General features: G+C 45.8%; 1 protein-coding gene across 1 annotated transcript in view; it reads left to right on the top strand.

Moving 5' to 3' along the window:
* Nucleotides 1–1,572: 1,572 nt before the first annotated feature.
* NFASC (neurofascin) overlaps nucleotides 1,573–23,518 on the top strand; it is a 278,159-nt gene continuing 256,213 nt past the window's right edge. Inside the window, exon 1 of the mRNA XM_075910489.1 lies at nucleotides 1,573–1,593. The gene's annotated coding sequence lies outside the window, so the exon portion shown is untranslated. The remainder of the gene's footprint in view (nucleotides 1,594–23,518) is intronic.

Below are 23,518 nucleotides of genomic sequence, written 5' to 3'. Positions count from 1 at the left end.
AGTTTGCAGCTGTGATTCACCTTCAGAAAAGTTCAGGAGATGGGGGAAGGGAGGAAGACTAATAGGATTAATCCTCTGAATTCATTATGCAAAATCTTGGCATCCTGCCAGGCTCTCTCACACACAAATGGTCAATGCTTTTCTTTAATAGCATTAAGCAAATCACAAAACATGAGGTGGGCTGATCAATCTCAATAGGTTTCTCTGCATGCATTTGAAAAAACCCAAATCTTTCTGCCAGAGAAGACCGTTGAACTGATTTTTCCCAACCCTCTCTTGGCATCAGGAGCAACTGACAGAAAGATGCTGGGGATTTTTATCTGTGCTGAAGGTCTTCCACCAGCAGGCGAAAAAAAGTGCATGCACCAAAAAGAAGAGGAAAGTTTCTGACGTGCTGAACTCAGTGCAAGCGAAGCGAAATCTCGGGCCTGATTCACAGATCAGCTACAGCCTGTCTGCATCACTCCTGAGTCAAAAAGAGGATGTCAGCTGAAACAGGGAATATGTCCAGCCCAGGCCCCAGGAGTTCCTTATGTGAGGTACAGCTGGGGTAATGGCTGCACAGCTCCCAAAGCAGGGGACAGGCTGGTAATGTGGCAGAGCAAAAAGGCCAATCTCTAGTGAATCTTGGAACTGGAGAAATTAGAAATGGAAGAGACCTAGCCTAAGCTGTACAGGTCTTTCCTCTTGACCCATACAACATTGTTCCCTACAGTACATTGTCCAGTGATTTATGCAGGCTAGTTTTAGAAGTCCCAAAGAATGTGGCTTCCATGATGGGTTTTTGCATCACAAAATGACCACATAATTTGGCACAATGAGCAATCTGAGTTCTGCAGAACGATCATAATCATAATGCCAAATTCTTAGATGCTGTTCCCCATTATCTTTCAAAACACTTCCCAGACGTCCAATGTTGGAAGAACAGGGAACAGTGCAAGTTCCCTAGGTGACTTGTGGTAGCACTGGAGAGGGGCGCGCACACACACACACACACACACACACACACACACACACACACACACGCTGCTGCCAAAATTTTAATTGTTAAATGCGTGTAAAGAGCTCACTTTTTCTCAACCACCCTCTTCTGGCCAAGGACATGTGTCCACAAGCTCCCATTCCTCTGACTGGCTCTGGGACTAAAGAGTATCCCAGATGCCCTCTCTTCTTGGTCACCTGGGACCAGACTTCTTTACTGCCTCCTTGATTAGCTACTGGAGGGTTGGGGGGAACCCAGGCCCACCCACTCCTCTGGGTCCCAGCTCAGGGCTCTGTAAATAGTAGCTGGCCACTAAAGTCTTTACTGTGCTCCGCTACTCATGCCCTAGACCACTTCTCCAAGAATCTCTTCCTTTCTTTCAGGGTTTTATCTCAAAGACCTCACAGCACCCTGTCCAGGGTTCTGCAATTCACCGTAGCCCAGCACACCCGGTCTTCAGCTGCTGGACCTGAACTTCAACCAGGTCTGCAATCCAGCCTACACTCTGAGCTGTCCAAGGTACTGATGCCTTCCCAGCTGGTCAGTCCCTGAGTCTGCCTGGCTTGAGCTCCAGAGAGGAACTGCCCGGCTGTTAAACGTTACGTTCATGTGTGAGTATATATGCATATGTGACCTGGTACACAGGGATGTTGTATGTATACATGTGTCTGAAAGGCTGATACAAAAATTTATCAACACTCCGGTCATCTGAAGAAGTGGGCTGTGCCCACGAAAGCTCAGGATACCATCTCCATGTTTTGTTAATCTATAGTGCTACCAGCCCATTCGTTGTTTTTTAAGTTTATATCTATTGTGACAGACCCCAACCAGCTGGCTGCTGCAGACTAATGGAGGGAAGATATGCTGGGCTCTGGGTGAATAGGTTTCTCTTACCTGAGTAAACAGGGCCAAGCCTAGTGCAGCATAATCAGTCAGGCTCCTAGGGCCGATTAAGAGCTTGTTGGAAGAAGCAGGCTAATCAGGGCACCTGCAGCTCATAAAGCCCTGCTGAGGCTTGTTTATAAGGCCCCCCTGCAGAGAGGGCTTTTTAGCCCAAGATTTGAGAGTGAGAAGGTGAATTGTGTATGAGCTGAGGATTGTGAGCAAGGCAGAGGTCTGTGGAGGAGCAGGACTGACTTGCTCAGGTACCAGAGGAAAGGTGCTGGGAGGGATCGTTTGGGGAAGTGACCCAGGGAAGAAGCTGCCAGAGTGGGAGTAAAAGAAACCCTGTCTGTTACCACTGGCTTAGGGTCCCTGAGCTGGAACCTGGAGTAGTGGGTGAGCCTGGGTTCCCCCCAACCCTTCCCCACACCACTACCCAGTCTGCTCAGGAGAGGGGTGACCAGGACTATGGAGAGGTTTTCATCACAAACTATGGACTGGCCTATGATGAGAATGACTCAGTAGGGCGTGACCCTTGCCTCTTTTAAAGGGCAAGGGGCTATGTGGAGGGTCACAGCGAGCCTCTGAGGCAAACACTGGCCACCAGAAGTACAAGACCCTCAGGGCATGGCCAGAGCTTTGCCACAATATCTATATGTGTTGCGTCCAACCAGCTATAGCAAACTAGCCACACCCAACCAGCCAAATAGCCACATTATTCAAGCCAACTGGCCACATTCAACTGGTCAAATAGCCACATGTGGCTAGGGGTTAGCATGTTGGACACCACAGATCTATATCTATATGCACACACCACATGTATAGATAGCGATATACTGGAATAGCAGTGTGTTTGTGTGTGCTGATGTAGAGCACTGTTTCGGTCTGAACGCGGGCTGATGAATGACTCACCTTCCTGTCTGTCTATGAAATGTGTAATATTCCCACCATTTGAATTTTCTAGACATGTTAGTGTGTAGGTCTACAGGTGGATAGAATTTGTGCTTGTGGGGTGGTATGTAGAGTTCAGGACCATCCTTAACATAGGCAGAACAGGCAGCTGTGTAGGGCATCTGAAAATTTGGGCACTCCTGGGACTTAATGTCCACCGTCCTCTTCCTATCCCTGTTCTGTGACTGTTGCAGTCTGGTAAGTCTTCCTCCAGAGGGGATACAGTTAACTTAAAAGTGAGTAAGCCAGCCTGCCTGCGTGCCCTATTAGCACAATATTGAAACTATTAAAGAGCTGTTGAAGTGGTAACGAAGCCATTTAACAGGCATTTGCCCACCACCCCAGGTGTATGCTGTCAGGTTCTGAGTTTAGTGACACAAACAATTGTCCATTACTGGGTTATTTATTAGATCATGTTAGTCTACAGGATCGTAGTTTAAAATCTGCTTTAAAAATATTTAGTGTGTTGTTGAAGATTACAAAATCACATCTCTAAAAAATTGTCCGCCACCCTCCCCCCGGCCTGCCATCAGGCAGAGGGGTATCAGTTTAATAAGTGCTACGTAGGACCCCATAAATCTTAAGGACAGTCCTGGTTGAGCTTAAGTGTGCATTAATGCGTGTCTGCTGGACAGTATATGACTATGTACAGCGTATGCATGCTTGTTGTTGGAAATGGGATATGAGTACATATAGTCCTTTGAAACCTTGTAACATCTATCCATTACCATAGTGGCTAGTTATACATGCACATCTGTGAGTATATGTATGACCAGAGCTTATGTCTGTGCTGGGTCTGGTGTATAATTGCTTGTACAGTGTACGTATACATGTGTCTATGACTTGGTGTACAACTGCACAGGTATCACCAGCTGTAAACAAACTGGCAAATGGAGTGAACTCTATTATAGAGAATGAAGAGTGAAATTTAATGCTGAGCTTCCCTTCCTGTTGCAGCCTCCTCCTCACCTAATCTAAAATTAACTTCACTGTTCAGCTGCATTTAAGCAAAACCAGTTGCCATGGCCACGCCGGGGGCTCCTAGATGTAGCAAACAAGGTAATCAGTTAAAATGAACAGCCACCAAGCCGATGCTCGCTGTAGGTTACAGATGAAGTTCATTCACTTGTTAAACCTAATGGACTGTATTGCCTATGAAATGGAAATGGAAATTCTCTCTCTGCTGGCAGCTGGAGTTTGAAGTGGGCTGGAAAGCAGAGGTGGGCGAGGGGGACGGACGTTGAATGAAGGCAGCTTGTGCTACGGGTGACGTGACTCAAAGAAGCCATAAAGCGCATGAGGGGGTTCTGGGGAAGGTCTATGCCTCTGGTGCGCTGGAAGGCAAAAAGCTGAAGGCTGATCACCTCAAACACTGCTGAGCAGGAACTGGCATTAATAACACCCTATTAGTGCTTGCCATGCTGGCCTGTTCCTCCCAAGCAGCATTGCTTCTTGGAAGGGAGTAAGTCTTTGCACCACACTGCTGCAGGAGAGACAGGAAAAGGTCTTGGATTCTGTGGCATTATCTCCACTGCCTGCAGAATCTCAAAGCACAATGGAATATGATACACAAGCTACAAACAGGGATGGCTTTGTTTTGCTACCAGAATGCAGCCTTCTCCAGGGTGAGCTGTTGCACAGGGCACTACGTTGCTTAACAGAGGAGCTGAGGAATAATCTATCTATTGGCAGAGCATTACAACTGCAAGGGGGACTGAAGTAGGCAGAATGAGCTGGAAGTTTGCCAGTCAAGAATAGTTGTTGCATTTCTAATACAGGTCGAACCTCTCTAATCCAGCACCCTCGGCACCTGACTGGTGCCAAACCAGAGAATTTGTCAGATCACGGGAGGTCAAGACTGCCTAGCAGCATCACCAACACTTCCACTGCTTACAGGCTCTTAGAAGACATTGAGGGTGTGTCTAGACTACATGGCTCTGTCGACGGAGCCATGTAAAGTAGTTTACTCGACATAGTCAATGAAGCGGGGATTTAAATAATCCCCGCTTCATTAAAATAAAAACGGACGCTGCGCTGTTTCACGAGGCTAACAGGAGTGGTTGACAAAGGCTTCCCTTGTTGACCGTGCCACGTCTAGACTGCCGCGCTGTGCCGGATCAGCTGATTGTCGGCACAGCGCAGCGGCCATTTTTATTTTAATGAAACAGGATTATTTAAATCCCCACTTCATTGACTATGTCGAGTAAACTACTTTACATGGCTCTGTCGACAGAGCCATGTAGTCTAGACACACCCTTAGGGGTAAATCAGAGCTAAATAACAGCACAGAATGTTGAGAGCCAGGGCTAATGGCTGTAAACAAACTTTATGGGACTGCATGGCCACACCCATGATAAATGGAGAGCTGGCTAACTAAAATCATGCTGGGCCACAGATGTTGCCAGACCAGAGAGTGCCAGACTAGAGAGGTTCAACCTGTATAAATGCCATAGGATCATTAGTGATCACAAGTGACCAATGTCTCATACAAAAGGTTAGTATCCCCCTCTTAACACTGCAAGACCCTGGTTCAATATTGGCTTAGAGGGAAAAGGGCTAAGTGTTGAGCACCGTCTCGCTGCTTCTGGTCAGTATCTGAGCCTGATACTGACATTGCCTGAGCAAGCCAAATTTGCAACAACAAACAGGATCTGAGCTCAAAGTGGTCCAGCTGCCAGCTGACCTTCTTTTAGTGTCTCCTGGGCTCATACAGTTGCTCCAGGGTTTGAAAAGTTTCTTGGTCAGGTTGGCTTGACAGAACAGGCCATCCTGGCTGCCTAATGCCAGAGGAATTCATTTGCTAAAGCAAGCAGGTACTCTGCCCAGCAAACTGCACCCTGGATTGGATCTGCAACCAAATTTCCTGCAGTGCTTATGCAAAATGTTTTGCCATGCTTGGCAAAGAAAAGCTGCTGTCACCTCCTGAAGCAGTAGTGAGTGGCAAAGCAGACCAGGCCACAGGGGATGGCTAGCTCTGATTGCCTGGTATGGCCCTGCATTGACAGCTAGCACAAGTGTGGAGAGAGATGGCACCAGCAGAGCATCCCAGAGGGGCAGAATCTGGCAGGGTCACAGGGATGAGGTATCCACATACAGACTTTATTTCATTTTTAACTCTGTGGGCAAGAGTACTTGTGATGTATTAAGTGGAGTGGTCAAGTGTTAAGTAAAGTTTCCTTTACGCAGCTCTCTGAATGCACCTCCATCCTGACCTGCTAACCCCCTACTATTCCACCAGGCTCAGAGAGAAGGGTGATGGGCATACACTAATAAAAACCTAAATAGAACAGGATAGCCGTGAGCCCATACACAGCTCTGCAGATGCATCTGCGGCCTGACCCACAGCACGTCTTGCTATGCCAGCCCTGGGATTCCTTCCTAGCTCTGCTGCTGACACAGCTCCATGCTGCCTAGCAACCCGCCGCGATAGTTTGTGCTGTGGACAAACCTCTGTTCAGAGTGAGGTCAAGTCCTTTCATTTGTGATCTAATCGGAGCGGGTGTCAAAAGTGTCCATTTTATTAAAGCTTGTTGCATCCCAGATGGAGTCTGCTGCACACAGAGACTCAGAGCCCTGAACATTCACGCTCAGATTGCAACACGTCTGTTCGGAGGTCACATCTCTTGCAGTTCCTGGAATTCCCTCCGAGGTTTTCTCTGAACACACCAGGCCACATAGCGCCCTCTATTCACACCGGGATTCTGCTACACTGTGGGGGAGATACATTCCTTTCCCCCCTTAACTTGTCTCTCACCACCTAGTGAAGGAGGAGGACGGCGAAGGCTGGAGGAGTGATGGTGGGTAAGGTACCAGACCAGTACCCAGGAGATACGGATTCATTCTTGGTTCTGCCACAGACTGTGTGTGATCTAGGACACTTCACTTAGGGCTAGGATATAGCATGATGTGGTAGGCCCAGCCAGATTGGAGTAGCCCCCAAACCCTCAAGCCACGGTGCACTGCAGGTGAGGATTGAACCCAACACCATGTGACAGGCAGGGGGCTGCTTTGGCCAGGCTGAGCAGTGTTGGCTACACTGCATGTAGGGTCTCCTTCGGCCAGGCTAAGCTGCCAGTTAACCAGTTACCAGGGAAGAATGTTGATATGGCTGATGCTTACCAGGTAACCAGTTAACCGGTTTACCCTTTACACCCCTACTTAGAGCTTGATTTTAAAAGCTATTTAGGCTCATAAAGATGCCGAAAGGATCTAGTGAGGGTTTTAAAAGTGCCTTGGCACCTCACTCCCATTGAAATCCTACTAAGCATTTATCTGCATCTTTTAAAATGTGGCCTTCAGTCTCTGTTTCACATTTCCCCATTTGCCCACTGGGAACAATTATCCTTCCTTTTCCTCCCATCCCTTCGCCTCTCTTCTCTGTTTAGATGGTAAACTCGTTAGAGTATGGCCTGTCTTTCATTATGCCTATGTATAACACCTAGAACCATCAAGCCCAATTCCACGTGTTGCCTGTGAGTGCTTCTGCGATATAAATAACAAAAATGGCTAATTCTAGATGCAACTCGCAGAGATCCCCAGCACAAGAATGAGTGTGTGTTTAAATAGCTCATAGATGTGTTTCTAAAAAGATACACGATAAGATATTGGGCTAAATTCAGAAATCACCAGCCAAATTCTTAAGGCAGTCTATGAATCTACATCTACTGTAAATATGTTACTTCAGAAATGAGTAATTCTACTAATCAAATCAATCATTCTAACATTCATTTCCAGCAAACCTATAGGCCCCTGAGGGGTAGCCATGTTAGTCTGTAACTTTGAAAACAACGTGTAGTCCTGGCACCTTAGAGACTAACAAAAATATATAGAATCATGAGCTTTCATGGGTAAAACCCATTTCATCAGATGAATTGGAGTGGAAATAACAGAAAACTATATATATATATATAATGTATAACAGAAAACTATATATATATATATATTATATATATAATGTAAATTTTTAAAAAAGCAAAAAAAACCCCAAACCTGTCAATTGTAGGACCCATGTTAATGAGGCTAATTAAGTGGGCTGGATGTGTCTCCATAGCTTTTGATGCAAAAATGTGCAAGTTAGAGGCATGAGATATTGGCTTTGTAATGTTCTTAAATCCATAACTGAGCTGCCAGACATGTTAAAATGTTCCCCTACAGCTTTATGTGTGTTACCATTTCTGATATCCGTCTAATTTGTGTCTATTTATCATAACACTAGCAAAATTTTCCTACCCTGATAATCTTTTATTGTTGTTGTTGTTGTTGGATTGGTTTTTTGGTGGGCAAGTAAATCACCATTAGCCTTCTTCATGATCATCCATCATAATTGCAAAGGGCGGAATAGTAATTTTTGAAGAAGGTGATAGTTTTGCAAAACTGAGTCCACATGGAGATTGTAAACCAGTTCATCTCCTGGTACAAATCAGAGCAATTCCATTGTGTTCAATGCGCATGTGTCAATTTATATCAGGGTAGTTCTGAACTTAAGAAAACTAATGGCACAGAGTTAAAAGAGTTTATTGAAAATCTAAGGGAAATTAGCTTTCCAGTGACACATGGCACAACCCCCAGCTCCTAATATTCTGGCTCATGCATTCAGTATCCCACCAATTTTTTATATATATAAAATGAGGCTGGATACTATGTTTATCAGTAATTTTTCCCTACTCACAGTTTATGTGCAACTGAGTAGCACCCACTGGAATACTTCAGGCACTTACGCTCTTTAATGGATGGTGTGTCTCCAGATGTGTCACAATGTAAAAAAGCCTCGGTAGAATTTGATTTCCATTCTTTTATCATTTCAACTGATGTTTCCTTTAAAGCATTCTTTAAAACGTCTACCTCTTTAATTTTCACATTTGCGTGAAATTATGTGTTTTAAGGATTTTCCCCGTCTATTTTTACTGATTTAATTTTTCACAGTTACAGGAAACCATGTGGGGGTGAGACAATAATTATTGTCAACTAGAATATTTACCGAGCATTGCTCAGGTCATTTGGGCAGGGGGCTTGGAGTGCGGGGGAGGGAGGTGCAGGAGTCAGGGTTGGGCGTGAGGAGGGGCCAGTGCAGGGTTACGAGTGTAGGAGTCAGGGCAGAGATTTAGGAGCTGTGGGGGGAGGGTTAAGGGAGGGGGAGGGGGAAGTCACTGGCTGCTCCTCAGGGTTGGTCTGGGGCATTAGGGGCTACACTGCCTGACTGCTGGCTGTTGTCCTGGGCCATATACACACAAACTGATGAAAAGTACTTCCATCAATAATAACCTGAAGTTTACAGATAGGCACAGTATGAAAAAATGCTGCTTATGGAGCTTGATTTCAGGATATTTGTGTATTTCTACATGGGATGTTGACAGTTTGTGTTTTAAAGATAATAAAGCTTTAAGGTTTTGAATCTCAGCATCTACGGTCTTATCTACTATATAGGTGAGAGAGATTGTGTGTCTGTCCATCCATCTGTGAATCTGCTTGTTCAAGAACTCCTTTTAATCGGTAAGAGCTAGAACCACCAAACTGGGTAGTCAGCTTCCTCTAATCATAACTTACAGCAAGGTCAGAGTTTACTTGTGCCAGGAATATGGGATGTGCTTCAAATTTGGTTGTTTCTCATAGAATAGAAAGGGAGGGGTCTGGTAGGAATGACAGTTACACTGTAGAATGACCACTAGGGGCAACGTTGGGAACTGCAGCAGCTATAACCCCATTGGGCCAGCAGGGGGCAGAGGTAGAGAAAGGGACAAGCTATCTGCTATATATTTCAGGGAGTTTGCCTGTTTGCGTGTCTGTTTGTCTATGTGTCTTCCTGTCCCCCTCCCCTACCTGTGCCTACATGCATCCCTCCCCTACCTGTGCCCTCTGCAATGGCCATGGAGAGGCTCTTCTCACCTGGTCTCAAGTTGCTGTGATAAGAAAGGGCTGGGATTGTCTTTTCTCCCCGCCTGCATACCAAACCCTATGTCCCCAGCTCTACCCCAGAGCAATGATTTAAATGAAGTAAAACAAAACTTATTTGAGTTAATGCCAGGTAAATCATCTAGTATATACATATACATGTATTTCCCCAAGTTCTGATGAATTTTCATTCCCAAACCTTTGTAATCTTTTCAAAACCTGCTACACCAGTACGTGCTACTACATTAGTACAATCATGTACTGCAGTGTATTACGCTAGTGCCTGCCAGGTTATAGCACAAGAATTCTAGATAATTAAACCCCTTTATTATTGTTCAAAGTGGATGCACAAAATACACTCACGATTCATTATCCTTGGGTTTTTATCATATTTGTTGATTTCCTTGCTATTTCCTAGAATTCATATTATATTGCAATGAATTGAGCAAGGTTCTGCTATGTTGTTGATACCTGTTATTCATTTTTCCATAGTGCCAAGATGAGGACCCAGTATTTTAGGAGCTAATATGTACATAGGTGGAGATAGGTTCTTGATTTGAACATCCAGCAATCTAAACCAGAAGTATTATTATCAGCATTTCACAGGTGGGGAAACTGAGGTACAGATTGATGAAGTGACTCAAGGTCATGCAGAGAGTCATTGTCAGAGCCAGGGTTAGCACTCAGATCCCCTGAATCCCATTTCTAAGGTCTTAACCACAAAGTCATCCTCCTGCTCATGCACAGTGCATTGTGTACATTTCTGAAAGCTCCAGGCTGTGCGTCTCTGTAAGCTCCTGTGTGCTACCCAGCATTTGGAAAGAAAAACAAGCGTTATCTTAATGCTCTGAGGGCCCTTGCTTCTTATCTTCTCTGCTCCTGGTAATTTCTCCAGCGAGGTTTTTAGCTCTCTCCTTTTAGCACTAATCACCCTTATCTGACAGTAGAGATGTATTGATTGGATAATGCAGGTTGATATGAGAAGGCTGGAAGAGGGGGCTGAGTAAATGCAGGACAAAGGATGACATGATCATCTCCAGGCGGCTGGGGAACCAGCTGTCCCTTGCTTATCAAAGATGCCACTGCTAAGCCAACTATTACCACAGAAAGACTAGAGGCTGACTAGACAGGCACCCTCCAGACAAACTTGGAAGTAACTTGCAGGGTGGAAAGATAAAGGATCCCATTGGAAGAATTCCCCACTTGAAGGCAATGTTACTGGTAGGGTTGTCGTACCTAGGACGCTGGTCTTAGATGACGTTCCATGATATGAAGTGTCTTTTGCCTATAGAATTAGCTCTGGATCCCTCATAGAAAGCAGTTTCTGGTTGAGCTCCCTTCCCCCATTCTATCTCCTATCCTAACGAAATGATCTCCGTTGAAACATGTGGGTCATTTAGGCTAGATCTACACTACAGAGTTCTTGTGCAAAAACTCACGAAGTGTCCACACCTCAAGAGCATTTTTGCACAAGTAAAATGAAAGAACAGAGGGGTGTTTCCAGTGTAGGTATTCCTCCTTCTACAAGGAACTCCTTTTTGCACAAGAGTTCTTGCACAAAAAGGTGCATGTGGATGGGGAACAGGGTTTTTTTGTGCAAAAAGAGGCAATCAAAAAAAGCACAGGTGCCCTGGTGGCCATTCTGTAAATAGCAATCAGAGTTTCCTTTCGAGAGAGCATCCATGCAGTGTGGACACTCTCTTGTGCAAAAATGCATGGTTTTTTTATGTGCTTTTGCAGTGTGGACACACTCTTGTGCAAGAAGTTTTTGTGGAAAATCTCTTCTGATAAAAGCTTCTTGTGCAAGAAACCTGTAGTTTAGATATAGCCTTAGAAGCCAACATTCTTTCTGCTGTGCATGCACACTCAACACCCAAGAACTTTTAATACCAGTAAAAGGTTGCCCTGGTGCCCCGAACTAACATTTCCTTTCCTGTGGGTCTGTGTAGAATGTGAGGTTGCAGTTCTTTGCTCTCCCAGAAAAGGAATAAGGCTAGGAAGGATGGGCTACTGGATAAAGCCCAGAGGAGTTAAGCAAGCTGGGTATTATTCCAGGCTCAGCCCACTCATGGACACAAGCAAACAATTTTGTCTCATTGTTACAGGGCCGTAAGAGTAGCTAGATATTTTAGATGGTACCTGGATTTTAGTGGAGATGTGACTCCTTTGTGGATACAGTTTGCTAGGACTGAGATCCTTCAGTGAGAAAGGTACTGTCTCCTCATGGATGCTGCTGCTTTGGCAAAGTGGTGCCCAGCGAGAGCTAATGGAGCCAGTGGGGCTAATGAAGAAGGCACTTGAGTGTGGGCTAAGAGACCTGGCTTTGTCCAGTGTTCCCTGTAAGCTGAGTACTTGGTGCTGTCACAGTTGAATTTCCCAACCTGGCACTTTGAGTGTAGGTAATGGGAGCCAACTAACAAAATAAAACCTCTGTAAGATCCTGTCTCTGCAATTCCCAGAGGAAAAAAAATGTTTCTGGTTTCAGTTTCCCTGAAATCCAGCGATTGCTGCCATCACCAAGTGTCCAGAGAGTGCCCCATTTTCCCCGGGAAGAAGTCACTTGGAATCTCTTCCCTGAGGGCAAAACCCCCAAACTTTTTTCTCTAAGGACTTGGGAAAAAACAAGCAAGAGCACTCTCACAGAGGACAATGAACCCATGCTCTCATTCCAGTAAGGTGTCTGCAGCCAAGCACTTAAGTTTAAAGACACAAAAGATCAACCTATACTGGTTAACAAAAGAAAATACTTTTATTATTAAAACAAGACTATCGTTGCAAGCATAGTAAATGACTGGGTGTTAAAAAGCCATGAATTGAAACAAAACTCGGGGATTCTCCCTGGGATTAATTCTTGGTTACAAGAGAGAAAAACAAAAGACAATTAACCAGCTCAGACAATTTCCAAACCCCAAACAAGGAAAACAATAAACCTGACAGAATATATAAGCTTTTCCCTACTCACACATTCTGATGAATCCAGGGGATCTGTTTTGGGGAGGAGTTCATTTCTTTCCTCCATGCCTGGAGAAAATTCTCCTCTCTCTCAAACAAGAGTTAACTTTCTCTGGTTTGAAATTCTTTAGCTGCATTTCATTGGCCAATGCCCAAAGCCCCCCTGCCTTAGGTTCAGAGCTTTAAGGTTAGCTTAACCCTTTCCTCACTCTCCAGGTAAGTTAAACTCTCTTTTACAGCTCCCATTCATGACAGGAACCCACCCAGGAGAGATTCAAATGCCACCTGGCTGATTAGAAGAGCTCCCACAGCTGGCAGCATGTGTTTCTACTGCTGGTGCACATTTGCACATGCCTCAGTGCACGCAACAAAATTTATTCCACCCATGGATAGACAAAATTAGAGGGAACACTTGGTTCTTTCCCTAGCTTGATTAAGGGGTAAAATGGTGGCAATAATCCATTCTTTTGTCCCTTGACTCATGTGTTTCGTTTGTAAGCTCTTTTGGGCAGGGGCTGTCTGTTACTCTTTGGATGTACAGCACCTAGGCTGTGTCTACATTGGCATGATCTTGCACCAAAGCAGCCGTTTTTGCGCAAAAACATGCTGCCTGTCTACACTGGCAGGGAGTTCTTGTGCAAGAACACTGATGTTCTAATGTGTAAAATCAGTGCTTCTTGCGCAAGAACTATGATGCTCCCTCTCAGGAATAAGCCCTCATGCGCAACTGTTCTTGCACAAGAGGCCTGTGTAGACAGGCAACATGAATTTCTTGCGCAAGAAAGCCCGATGGCTAAAATGGCCATCGAAGCTTTCTTTCACAAAAGAGCATCTACACTGGCATGGATGCTCTTGCGCAAAAGCACATCTCTTGCGCAAAGGCACATGTCAGTGTAGACGCTCTCTTGCGCAAATACTTTAATGCAAGAACGCAAGATCATGCCAATGTAGACACAGCCCTAGTGTAATGGAGATCATATTGCTGTTGGAGCTTCTAGGAACTTCTGTAATACAAACAAGAACAATTGTGCTTCTCTTTTAATTGAACAATGACCTCCCTCCACAAACCTCCCTTCCTTGACAAGAAAAAAAGCTCATTACAAAGTTCCCATAACTCCCTGAGCTAGTCTGAGTTGGGAAGGCAGACAGTGAGATACTTCAGAAAGAAGCTCTAGCAGCATCACAGATACTCAGCAGCAAACAATAATGAAAAGGCATCAGATGCGATTCCGGTAGCAATCAGCACAGCAGGCATTTAGGACTGCATCTAGCTGGGCTCTTACTCTTCCATTGGCAGCTCCTCAGCTAATCAATAGAGCTTGGTGCTAGAGGAATGTTAATTAAAGCAGAGATTTATTGGAGGGAGGCCTGGGAGGGATGTGTGGAAGTTATTATTTTACAGCAGGGGCCTGTTTTTCTGCATAGGATAGATAACATTTAGAACACATCAGAATCAAGTTCAGTCAAGTGGGTCTGACCACTGCAGGCAGCAATAGATTCTGACTGCCAATGCTAACGAAGCAGTAGCCAGGGCACATCTATCTATTGCTGTGTTTTCCTGAAACATATTGAACATCTGACTTTGCAGGTGTGCTTAACAAGCTATTCCGTGGGGGTAGGAGCCCTTAATATTGGAGTTTGGATGCTCAGGCTTTAGGGTTACAAAAGCTCTGTTGCCATCCTTGTTCACTTTTGTTACCATCTGCTTGCTCTTTGGCCTATATCAGGGCTGAGGAACATATGGCCCAGGGGCTGAATCTGGCCCCTGGCTTGCCTGGATCTGGATCCCAAGGCTCCTGCATCCTCCCCTCTGCCCAAACCTCACAATGCAAGCCTGCTTCCTGGCGGCTCCCTCCCACACACTGAACCCCTAAGGGGGGGGGGCACAAAATCTATGAGCCCGGATCCCCCTAGGCACTAGTGTGCAAGGAGAATGTGGGGCGTGTCTTTTTGCTTAGCTGGGAGCCACATCAGCCACTTTTTTTACTTCTCACTTTTGTGTGGGCCAACTGATTTTTTCTGTGGGTCGGCAGCCCCTGACCCAAAAAAGGTTCCTCACCCCTGGCCTATATAAACTAAGATGTGAATTAGTCCTTCTTAGCCTAGCCACAAACCCATTGTAACGAGCACTGTTGTGAGTAAGGGAATTTTGTGATTAAGACACCGGAAGGAGGTATTGATCTGGGATAAGTTCCTGCCTCTGCCAAGACTCCCTGTGTGGCCTGGCACAAAAGCACTTCATCTCTCCTTGCCTTAGTTTCCCTGTTTCACAGATGGGAATGATAATCCTCCCTTTCTCCCATCTGTTGTCTCTTGCCTGTCTTGCTGAGCCTGTAAAATTCTTGAAAGCAACAGCTGGCTCTTGCCCCCTCTTGTGTTCATACAGCGCCTGGCACGGCCACCATAGAAATAATTTAAAAACGTGCTTGCAATGCCAAAGCCCTGAATGAAACAAACCCTTTTAAGCATTTCATGTGATTCCAGTTCAGTGAACTACCCGGTCTATGGCAGTGTTTGATGAGCAAGCAGAGCATATGGTGCCGGGAAGCTTTTCCTCTTAAACAATAGTCAGAGCCCCAACTGGTGTAAATCATCAGCACACCTTTGACTTCAGCAGAGCAATGTTGATCTATGCCAGCTCAGGCTCAGGCCCCTGAGATGTAACATTTCTGCTTATTTTTCATTTGCAACATTAGCACTTGCCTTCTGTTTGACAGGGGAATGTTCTTTGCACAACAGGATTAGCAAAGGGTTGGGTTGTGAGAGCTTAAATTCCAGTGACCTTTCCCGTAGAGCTGTACAGAGGATTGAAGTTCCATGTCACGAAGGCTTTTGAAAATTGCCTTCCTTTCGAATCAGCCCAAAACTCTGAAATCTGTCAGAAGTAAAACAACAAAGACATTTTCATTTTGAGTCACCTGAAAAGTTTCATTTGGACAAATGGGAGAGGATTTTTATGGCAGATGATAGTATAATACTAAAATGAAACATAGGAAATGAAAAGCCATTTCAAAATTTCCTTTCAATAAGGACAAAGGCAAAGGACTCCACTTAGGGAGGAACAATCAGTTTCATGCGTACAAAATAGGAAGTGACTGTCTAGGAAGCAGTTCTGCAGAAAGGGATCTAGGGGTCATAGTGGACCACAAGCTAAATATGAGTCAACAGGGTGACACTGTTCCAAAAAAAGCAAACATCATTTTAGGATTCACTAGCAGGTGTGTTGTGGGCAAGACATGAGAAGTCATTCTTCCGCTCTACTCTTTGCTGATTAGAATCATAGAATACTAGGACTGGAAGGGACCTCGAGTCCAGTCCCCTGCCCCCATGGCAGGACCAAATACTGTCTAGACCATCCCTGCTAGACATTTATCTAACCTACTCTTAACTATCTCCAGAGATGGAGATTCCACAACCTCCCTGGGCAATTTATTCCAGTGTTTGACTACCCTGATAGTTAGGACATTTTTCCTAATGTCCAACCTAAATCTCCCTTCCTGCAGTTTAAGCCCCTTGCTTAAGGCCTCAACTCGAGTATTGTGTCCAGTTCTGGGCATCACATTTCAGGAAAAACGTGGAGAAAATGCAGCAGAGCAACAAAAATGATGAAAGTCTAGAAAACATGAGCTAGTTGTGAAGACTGAAAGAGCTGGGGTTGTTTAGTTTAGAAAAGGGAAGACAGAGGGGACAGGAGAGCACGTTTCAAGTACCTAAGAGGGTGTTACTAGGAAGGAGAAAAATTATTCTTTTAAACCTCGGAGATAGCCAAGAAGCACTGGAGTTAAATTGCAGCATGGAAGGTTTTGCTTGGACATTAGGGCTCACTTTCTAACTATCAAGGTGAGAGTTCCTATAGGTAGAGCTTCTCACCCTAGCGTTAGGGTTCCTATGCACAGGGCATTTGGAGTCAGGCTTAGAATTCCTGTGGGTAGGTCACTCGGAGTTAGATTCAGGTTTCCTGTGGGTTAGGGTTTGTATATGAAGGGCACTTGGAGTCAGGCTGAGAGATGCCACCTGGATTGGCTGCGTGAAACAACTGTGGGATAGATACAGCTGACCCATAGTATTAAGGGGCCACAGAGGATGGCTAGTGGCACCCAGAATGAAAGTAGGGTCACGCTCCACCACGCCCCTAGTACCAGCCTAACATCATGGGGCAGTTACAGGAAATGTTGCGGTACCTCTTCCCCAGAATTATCAGTGAGATAATCATAGGTCATGGCTGGATTATCGGGCTGCTTGGGTGGGCAGGACAGTGCTAGACACAGACACACGTGCTCGCTTAAATTCAGGGAGACTTTATTAGCATAACAAGCTCTCCAAGTGCTGCCAGCGTGTGTGTCAGACTGCCCGGGCATCTGTCAGAGGTGGATATGAGCCACACAGGTCAGGACCATAGGCCATGTTGCAGGTTGACCTTGTGTCTGTTCACCAGCAATGTTCATTTCTGGTGCAGTGGCAGGTTGCCATATAGTGTTGTGTCCTCCTGGCCAACTCCCTCATTTTCCCAGGACTGGAGGGTGGTTTTTCCTCTCCGCTTTTGGATAAGGCATCTTTTTCTCTAATTCACCTTCCCTTTTGTCTTGGATGTGGGCAAAAAGTGGCTCTCTCTCTCTCTCTCCTTTGTCACTTGAGCTGCACAGCTATCGTTTTTTGGGTCTGGACTGTGAGCTGTGCCTGCCAGCTTGCTCTCATACAAACCAGATTTCAAATAAGGCTACTAATTTTTTTCCATGCATGCTCAGAATAAATTTTTTTACATGCACCGAGACGTGCAGTTGTACACCACCAGTAGTAGCTGTGATAAATTTGGGCTAGCACTAGCCTCAGGCCACCCCTCCCCTGGGCATGGCAGGTTAGAGGCCAGGCTAGGTTAGGGTGGAGGATTGTGTGGCCCTCCTCCCACTGCAACAGATCCCTGGGTGGGTTCCTTGATCACCCGCATGGTGCTAAATGGCAGCTGCGTGGCCACTACAGGAAACAGACCAGCATCTCACGGTCTTTAATGTCTTTACTCTCACAACAACCCTGTGAGTTCAAGCAGCACTGTTATCTCCACTGTACAGAGGGGAAACTGAGGCACTGAGCAAGTAAATGACTTACCTGAGGTCACACGGAGATTCTGGCAGAGCAGGTACCTGCACCTGGATTTCCTCAGTGCCAGGCAAGCTCTCTCAGCACCATACAAGAGCAAGTCTCCTGTTAGTGGCACTGCCCAGCAATTGTCCATCCCAATTGGAACCGGGCCCAGAGTTTGTCGATGAGGCTTCAAAGCCTTACAGCTCCTCCGCCCCCTGAGTGCCATAAAGAGCCCAAGCTCCCTCCCAGCCGACTCTTGCCAGGTGTAATTCCCAGCTCTCTCGGCAGGTGGGAAATAAAAGGGGAAAGGAACATCCAGGCAGGACTCAGGCTGGCCAGCGTGGCATTGGGTGGTGGTGTATGAGGATGAACCATTTTCCTGGAATCCTCTCAAGGGCACTCCCTCTTCGGCAGACCAGGAGAGAGTGAAAAGGGGGTGTCTGTCACTTATTCTGGATAATGGGTCTCCCCCAAGGGCTGCAGCAGAACCCCAGGGTGGGAGCTGGCCTCTGGCTGTTGATATTCAGAGCCATGCTGTGCTTGGCTAAGGGAGAACAAGCCAGTTTCTATTTTTATAGAGGCCTTTTATCTGTTTCTCTCCACTGTCTGAATCTCTCGCATTCTCTCTGTCTCATTTTCAATCTCTCTCTTTTCCCTCATTTTTCTCTGCTTTGCAGACAGCACTAATTAATTTTGCTAATTAGTTCATGTGTTTGCGCACTCTGAAAATAAATAGACAATGCTCTCTGAGTGCTAAGTATTATTAATTCAACGGCCATTTAAGCCTCCTAATGCAGACAAAGGCACGACACGCTTCGTGTGCGAATGTGCACGCGTGTGTCTGTGGGCTGAGGGTAAGTGCTGCTTGTGTGCGCTGTGTATGTGAAGGTGTGTGTCTGCTGCATGTACTCTTTGTTGTGTGCGTGCTATGTATTAAGAGGGGGTATAGGTGGAAGTGCGTAGGTTGTGTACACTCAGGATGCATGTGGGTAGGCTCAGTGTGTAAGGTCTTTGCAATAGAGAGGAATTCACAGTGCGTTTGAGGATGTTGCATGCCTGCCTACATAGGTGTGTGTGTGTCTATGTTGCATGTGGGACTGAGCGTGAGCTCAATGCATACGTATGTTAATATGCAGATAACTGTGCAGGCACTCTGTATGAATGTGTAGTGAGTGTGCATGATCCTGCATCTAGATGGTGTGTGCAGTCAGTGTGCGTGCCTTTGGCACATGTACAAATGTGCTCTCTTTATGTCAAACACAAGAAACACAATAGATTTGACTTGGACAGTTCAAAGATTTGCTCTAGGTGCATGGGTCAGATGCATTCATTTGGGAGTAAGCGTTCCTATAAAGAGAGCTGGACCTGCCCGTATCACCTAAGTTTGGGGTCCTAATTCAGGATAAGAGTCTTTTCCCTCCTTCTCATTCAAAAGCTGCCTATTAAGTCATTCTGCATATGGAACTGAGTATGGAATAAAATGGGTTATTATAAATAATAAGGTACTTCATTATTATGTATGTTCAGTACGACTCACTCATCATTTCAGATGTTGACATGGGAATACAGCAGCTATCCTTTATGAATACTAATTACCAGTAACTTTGCCATTCCTTCTAAGAACTCTTGTGTCTTGGGTGCTCCTCTTCGCATCTGAGTCATGGAAACAGGAGTTAGGGTGTCAGGCTGCAAGGCCACCCTTCGTGAAAACACTTTTTTATGGGAGAGAAGCAATTTCAGGAGGCTGTTCGGCTAGGATCTTCCCCTGGTGTAAATCAGTGTAGCTCCACTGGTTTCTGTGTACATCAGGGAGGGGCCTTGGCCCATTGTGTCCAAAGTTGGATGTAAGGTCTGTCTGGGGCATTGCCAAGAAGTGCTAGATTCTCCTCTCAGATCTGAAAAATTGGTCTCAATTCTTGTATTTAGCTCCCCTTATAGAACACATCTGGGAGCTGGGAGTAATTAATGCGTGGGGAAGGTTGGCTCAAGGTACACAACTCCAGTTATGTAAATAATGTAGCTCAAATCAATGTTCCTTAAGCCAAGCTTGGTGCCATCTCCACAGCAGGAGGTTGATGGGAAAAATGCTCCCTTCAACTTCCCTTACTCCTTACTACAGCAAGGAGTACTGGCACCCTCAGTGTTCAATTTAGTAAGTCTTTACTAGACCTGCTAAATCAAACCCCAAAAGATTGATTGCCAAAGCATCAATCCTCAAGTAAGTGGAGACATGGCCTAAGGCTGGCCCTATTATCTCTGTGCATCACAGACTGTATGTTACATTTTGGCCTTAACTTTCAAGGCTGCCCTTGCCACAGCTCAGACTGGGAACAGAGATGGTGATTAGTAAATCCTCTGCTCCCAGGATATTCCTGGATGGGAGAGAATCTCAACCAGACTACTGTGGGGCACAAACACTCACGCTTCTCCATTGCCTAGAGCACTTCCCATTGCTGTTACAGCTTATAGACATCAGACGATGCCCTTTTGGGGTCATGACGTGCTAGCTGAGATGATAGCTGGCCCTCATTTATACTGTTCTGCTGAGTTCAGCATACTTGCCCCGATGATAAATGGGGAGTATGAAGAGCCCCTTTGCATCCTCTTCCTTCAGTAGCGCAATCACGAAATGCAGGTCAGGATTTGGTCTTGAGTCTGCAAAGCATCCTGGGATGCATAGAATTAGGTATCAAAGCCTCGTTAAGAAGCTCTTACCCTTGCCTAACAGGCTGCTAGCCTCAGCACACCAAACAAACAAGCTCAACACACTGCAGACAGCCACTTATCCCAAGGATCACAGAATCGCTCTTCCTTCACCGGGAGAACTCCCTGGAAAACTCCCCTGATAGCTGCACCCATTCACTGTCATAGAAAACACAACAGGAAGCTTATTATCAGCTTAATACCATTTCTTCTGTGGCTGACATTTCCACCAGCCACATTCAGAAAACAAAAACAATCCCACGTTCATTTGGAACTACAAGTGAAGTTCTAGGGGAAGGACTCAACTTTCCTGAATCACGGTTCTCACCTTCACTCTTGTGAAGAGTGCCATGGGTCATTTAGATCCCACACCAGCAAAACCACTAAAACCAAGTGCATAACTTGCAGTACACGTAGGGTTGCCAACTGTCTAATTGTGCAAAACCAAAGACCTTTGCCCCGCCCCCCTGCCCTTCCACTTCCCCAAAGCCATGCCCCTGTTTGGCCCTTTCTCCAGAGCTCCGCCTTCTCTCACTCCATTCCCCCTGCCTCTATCATTTTCTCCTCCTTACACACACACACACTTTCACTCACTTTCACTGGGCTGGGGCAGAGAGTTGGGGTGCATGAAGGGTTGTGGACTCTGGGAGGGAGTTTGGATGCAGGAGGGGAGAAGGGTCAGACTCAGAAAGGAGTTTGGGTGTGGGGTGCAGGGTTTAGGCTGGATCAGGGAACGGGAGTGCAGGAGGAGGGCAGAGAGTTTGCACTTACCCCTGGTGGTGCAATTTACAGAGGTACGTCCCTCTGGCAATGGCTTCTCCTGGGCAGGTGGGCCAGGAGATCTCCATGTGCCATTTCTAACAGGCACTGCCCCTGCAACCGCCATTGGCCACAGCTCCTGGCCAATGGGAGCTGAAGAGCTGGCACTCTGGGCAGTGGTGGTGCCCAGAGACCCACTCCCTACCCCAAGACTGCCAGGGCAGTGCTGGCTGCTTCCAGGAGCAGTGCAGAGTGAAAGCAGGCAAGGAGCCCACTGCTGCACCAAACTGTTAGCACCCTCTCTCCTGGTTTGGCTGAAGTAGCCAACAGGAGATAGGGCATGATTCGGGGAGACTCTTAGCAAAAGCGGGAGGATGGCAACCCTAAGTACATGGCTAACCCCCGTGCTTTCATAAGCTGAAATACTTTGCTGAGGAGGGATTTAACAAGTCTTGTGGATAAGGGAGAAGCGGTGGATGTCGTATACCTAGACTTTAGTAAAGCATTTTATATGGTCTCGCATGATATTCTTATCAATAAACTAGGCACATACAACTTAGATGGGGCTACTATAAGGTGGGTGCATAACTGGCTGGATAACCATACTCAGAGAGTAGTTATTAATGGTTCACAATCCTGCTGGAAAGTCATAACAAGTGGGGCTCCACAGGGGTCTGTTTTGGGACCAGCTCTGTTCAATATCTTCATCAATGATTTAAATATTGGCATAGAAAGTACGCTTATTAAGTTTGCAGATGATACCAAGCTGGGAGGGGTTGCGACTAATCTGGAGGACAGGGTCATAATTCAAAATGATCTGGACAAATTGGAGAAATGGTCAAAGGTAAACAGGATGAAATTTAATAAAGACAAATGCAAAGCGCTTCACTTAGGAAGGAACAATCAGTTTCACACATACAGAATGGGAAATGACTGTCTAGGAAGGAGTACGGCAGAAAGGGATCTAGGAGTTACAGTGGACACAAGCTGAATAGGAGTCAGCAGTGTAATGCTGTTGCAAAAAAAGCAAACTTGATTCTAGGATGCATTAACAGGTGTGTGGTGAACAAGTCACGAGAAGTCATTCTTCCGCTCTACTCTACGCTGGTTACGCCTCAGTTGGAGTATTGTGTCCAGTTCTGGGCACCGCATTTCAAGAAGGATGTGGAGAGATTGGAGAGGGTCCAGAGAAGAGCAACAAGAATAATTAAAGGTCTAGAGAACATGAGCTATGAATGAAGGCTGAAAGAATTGGGTTTGTTTAGTTTAGAAAAGAGAAGATTGAGGGGGGACATGATAGCAGTTTTCCCTAGCACTAAAAGGGTGTCATAAATAGGAGGGAGAAAGCTTGTTTATCTTGGCCTCTGGGGATAGAACAAGAAGCAGTGGGCTTAAACTGCAGCAAGGGAGGTTTAGGTTGGACATTAGGAAAAAGTTCCTAGCTGTCAGGGTGGTCAAACACTGGAATAAATTGCCTAGGGAGGTTGTGGAATCTCCATCTCTGGAGATATTTAAGAGTAGGTTAGATAAATGTCTATCAGGGATGGTCTAGACAGTACAGGGTCCTGCCATGAGGGCAGGGGACTAGACTCGATGACCTCTCGAGGTCCCTTCCAGTCCTAGTATTCTATGATTTTATGATCACAATTGTTTGAGGCCTGGTTTCGTGTCTTATCTGTAGGACTGTGCCTCCAGCAGCTCAGAGAAGGCTAATATTGTGGCAAGAGCACGTGGATGATTTTGGTCAGGTCCAACTCTGAGGCAATGACACAGTCTCCTGAATTACCAACACCACTTCCTATATTGCACTGGGTTTCCTGGGAGGCCTCTCATGAAAGCACTGACTGGGCTCAGCCCTGCTTAGCATGAGATAACTGCCAGCATCAAAACCCGGCCAGTGGTATGGCCAGTGGAATAGCCACAGGCTGGTTGCAAATTAGCTGCTTACCTGCTCTTGCCCGGGACGTCAACAAAGCTAGGCCCTGTTGTTTCTCCCCTTAACTCTGCTTCTTCGTTCGCAAAGGAACACAAGCGAGCAAACTGGTCCCAAAGCCCTCTAAGCAAAGGAGGGAGCCACAACTGTGTAAACCAGCGGTCTCAAACCTTTTTACACTCAAGATCACTTTTTAAGTTTCAGAACAGGCGAAGATCTACCGCCTCGCCCCGCCCCTTCCTTGAAGCCCCACTCTCTCTATTCTCCTGTCCATCACTTGCTATCCCCAGCCCTTATACACTCTGTTAAACAGTTTATTTTTAAATTATGCAATATATAAAATTAAAATCACGTTTATAGTTATGAAATAATTGGTCTGTTTTTAATTC

This window comes from Pelodiscus sinensis, chromosome 27 (genome assembly GCF_049634645.1).
Source record: "Pelodiscus sinensis isolate JC-2024 chromosome 27, ASM4963464v1, whole genome shotgun sequence".
Classification (NCBI taxonomy): domain Eukaryota; kingdom Metazoa; phylum Chordata; order Testudines; family Trionychidae; genus Pelodiscus; species Pelodiscus sinensis.
This window is presented reverse-complemented; position numbering and strand designations above follow the sequence as displayed.